This window comes from Cornus florida, unplaced genomic scaffold (assembly GCF_030987335.1).
Source record: "Cornus florida cultivar Cherokee Brave unplaced genomic scaffold, ASM3098733v1 CherokeeBrave_3.0.0_Hap2_Chr01, whole genome shotgun sequence".
NCBI classification, from domain to species: domain Eukaryota; kingdom Viridiplantae; phylum Streptophyta; class Magnoliopsida; order Cornales; family Cornaceae; genus Cornus; species Cornus florida.
This window is the reverse complement of record NW_026775571.1, coordinates 69325000-69329164: the sequence shown is the minus strand read 5'-3', so window position 1 is coordinate 69329164 and position 4165 is coordinate 69325000. Positions and strand designations below refer to the sequence as shown.

Genomic DNA, 4165 nt, shown 5'->3' with positions numbered 1-4165 from the left:
CACCTCAATTGGTATGAGGCCTTTTGACTATGATGACCTTGTGGGCAGGTGTGCCGTGGGCAAGTGCCAGAGACACTGTTAGGCTCCCACATTAGCGAGCTACTGGTGCACAGTCCCACATCGCCTGGGTAGAGGAAAGATGAAGTGCTTATATGTAAGTGTGTCACCTTTAATTGATATGAGGCCTTTTGGGATAAAACCCAAGAGTAAAACCGCGTGGGTTCAGGCCCAAAGCGGATAATATCATACCATGTGGTGGAGTGGGTCGTTACAAATGGTATCAGAGCCTAACCCAGCCGGAAGTGTGCCGACGGGGACGTCTGGCCTCCAAGGGTGGTGGATTGTGATGACCTTGTGGGCGGGTGTGCCGTGGGCGGGTGCGAGAGACATTGTCAGGCTACTGATGAACACTGAAAAGTGCGCATTTAAACCCGTTAAGCTTAAGCATTCTAGTACCTTTATCTATCTTACTTTGCCGTTTTAGACTTATTACGTGTTATTTATATTTTCAGGCACTAATCCCAAAATTGAGCTAACTCAGCCAAATAAGAGCTTAATTGAAGCAATCCTGAGATAAACCAAATGAGGGAGCAAAGTGGAGAAAGAAATGAGCAAAAAGGAATCAAAGTTGTGCAACTGAAAAGTTCGATCGATCCAACTTAAAGTTCGATCGATCGAACATCTATGATCGATCACAGTACTTCTCGATAGATCCAACCTTGGCCTTTGCTGAAATTCCAAGTTCGATCGATCCAACATCACCTTCGATCGATCGAACCCTATTTTGTCCTATTCAAATGATTGATCTTATCCACAGCTGTACGCCTACCAACCACTTTTGTCCTTTTCCCCATAAATATCTTTGAAATATCTCAGCCTTGTCCTTATCCGGAGGAGTCAGACCACTTCGATCGATCCAAGATGCAGTTCGATCGATCGAACCCATCTTCGATCGATCTAAGTTAAGGTTCGATCGATCGAACTTCCTCCAGCGAGAAAAAGTTAAAGTCCAGCTCATTTATTCCGTCCTTCACCCAATCATTGGAGAATATGCCTTGCACGACCATAGCTCATCATAGGGTGTATTTGACCTACCTATATAAGGAATATGATACACTTTTTGGAAGGGAGTCTAGAGTCTCTTGTCACACATTGAAAATCATCTTGGAGGCTATTCTTGGAGAGGAAGAAGGGAGGAAGCTAGAGCAACCATTGGAGGAGATCTTCACCAACAAGGAGCAGCCATGGAGTTAGCCCTTGAGGGTTGGATCATCACTACCATGAGTGGCTAGACATCTTCTTGGGGCTAGAGTTAGCCCCAAGCATGCTTTCTATACTCTAATATTGTGTATTATTGAGGGATTAGTGTTGTATGATACATCTTGATATTCATGTATATATAGATCTTGATTATTTCATAGTTTGTATGGTTTAATGCTTCCAATTGACTATTCTATTCTATCCATATGTCTATGTATGCTAGAGTAGGATATTCATGTGCTTATCTCTAGATTTAGTGTTTTTGATGCATGTCTATGTGTATTGATGCTATAGATCTAGAGATTATCAAGATGATATGCTTAATGAATGCTATTTTGGTTCATTTGATGGTTTATGCCTATTCTTGATGGTTTGTGCCTCTCCCCTAGTCTAGATAGCTTTATTTTCATGCTAGTAGTGTAGATTTAGTGTAGTGGTAGTATAATGTTAGATGGGAGGACAATCTACTCTTGATGTTTGATGTTCCAGACTTGTGAGTCCAAATGGCATATTCCTCTAATATTGTGTTGCATGTGGATTGTGAGCTTAATGAATGATTAATGACTTGTTTTGATCTATTGTGCTATCCCCATGTTGTCTAGACAATATATGCTCTATTGCTTAGATATATTGTGCTCTTCACATGATGTTTAGACAATACTTGCTTGATTTGTCATCCTTGCCAATTGAATCAACCTAATGCACACACACCCTTATCATATTGCAACACATCCATAACCCACAATTGATCACTTGTTAGTAGTATAGAAAAGTATTGCTTGGTTGTGATCTCTACACCCCAAGACCTCTCTCTCTCTTGTTTACCTCATATTATTTTATTTAGTTGAATTCAATTTAGCTTAATCAACCAACCAACCAATTGTGTGATCACTCGACCTACTAACCCTAATTACCATAGTTTCACAATTCGATACACCATCAAATCCCTTGGGACGATCCCTACTCGCCCTATCTATATTTTATATAGAGAAAGGTAGTAGTGGCTTTTTATAAATGTAAAACTTGGCCACCTCCTAAATTCACACACAACTTTCAAGCTTGACTTGGTATCGCGACCCTTGTAAAAGAGGACCCGGTCAGTTTTTGGCACCGTTGCCGGGGATTTTAAATTGGCAACGTCGAATTGTGAAATTCAATTAGGATTAGTACTCTTTTGATCGTGTCTTTACTTTCTTTTTATTTTCTATTTTTGATTACTTATTAAGTTTGTTCTTCATTAACAAAGTGCATTGAGCAAGGAGCTAGCAAAGTAATTCCAAGCTAAGGAGCAAAGCAAAGCAAAGGAAAAATGCTTAAAATGAAAAATTGCTAAGTAAAATTGCTAAGCTAAGCTTTTAATTTTGGAGTTGAAGTGCTAAAGGACTATTGTGAGACCTTCTTACTCAATCTCCTTAGTTAAATCGGGGGCCCACGTGGAGGCATTTATTTGACATACATTGCATTTGAAAATTGTGGTTGTGAAGTTTAATTGCATTGTTGAAAAAGTTACTTATTCGTGTTGCATTGTGCATGCATGGTCATCGTTCATTGAGACCTACTCTTGTCCCTCTTGATTTGCATTTAGAATCCACTATTAGGAATCCAAGGGGAAGAGGAAGTTCACATAGAACCAATCTACCAATGGACGCTCTCAATGATGATCATGTTGAAGACCTTGGTCACATAGATCAACAAGGCATCCTTCACCCTAATGTGCAAAATGATAATATGCAAGTTCCATTAGGCATGCCTAGGCAATACATTCATCAACCTCCTCAACAACAAGGCCAAATTCCAATGAGAATTCCAAGGCCAATGTATGCACCACAACCCCCCAGCATTAATCAAGCTCAATATAACCAAGGTGTCCATGTTGCATTTCAAGTTGCTAATCCACCACTCGCACTGAGAGATCACTATGTGCCTAATGAGTATAATGCACCCACATGCATTCAATTGCCACCATTTAGAGCACACCATTATGAGATTAAAGCACAAACTATCCAAATGCTACCTAACTTTCATGGACTTCCTAGTGAAGAACCTTACAAGCATTTGGATGAGTTTCTTGAAGTTTGTTCTACCGTTCAATACACGGACATGCCGGAAGAAGTTTTAAGGCTGAAACTTTTTCCATTCACCCTTAAAGATAAGGCGAAGTATTGGTTTAACAACCTTAGGCCTTTTTCTATAACTTCTTGGGCAGAAATGCAACAAGAATTTTTGAAAAAGTACTATCCGGTTTCGAAGACCAATGCTATGATAACCGCAATTAGGGAATTCATACATGGGGAGGGAGAAACTTTCCATGAGGCATGGGAACGCTTCAATGAATTGTTTAGGAAATGTCCTCACCATCACATGCCTAAATGGCAATTGGTCCAATTCTTCTTTGAAAGCTTATCGGACAATTATAAAGGCATGGTTGATGCTTCAATGGGATGTTCTTATATAGACCGGCAAGAGGAAGACGTGTGGCGTCTTTATGAGAGCATGAGTGAAAACTCTTTGCATAGAACATTGTCATCTAGGAATGGTAGAAATTCTCAAGGTAGGAAGAGTGTTGGCTTGCATCAAGTTGACCACTCAAATGATATAACCGCCGAGATGAAATCTTTATCTCAAAAGTTTGATCAATTGATCAATCAAAACTTGGCGAATCAAGTGCCTTCCTTTCCTAACCATTCTCCTAGAGCTCAAAATGAATCATGTATGACTTGTTCTAGTGTTCTTCATTCTACTTCTAATTGTCCTCATGGACAAATTCAAAATGAACCCATTGAGCAAGTTAATGCAACATTTGTGAACCAAGGGAACAATCCTTATGGTAACCATTACAATCTCGGTTGGAGGAATCATCCTAATTTTTCTTGGAAAAACCAAGGGGAGGGCTCAAACTCTTCCC

General features: G+C 39.9%; 1 non-coding gene across 1 annotated transcript; it reads right to left on the bottom strand.

The window, feature by feature from the left end:
• Positions 1-3514: 3514 nt before the first annotated feature.
• On the bottom strand, positions 3515-3623 carry LOC132282847 (small nucleolar RNA R71). Its single transcript, XR_009471902.1, has one exon. It is a non-coding gene; the product is annotated as a small nucleolar RNA R71 (small nucleolar RNA).
• Positions 3624-4165: the final 542 nt, after the last annotated feature.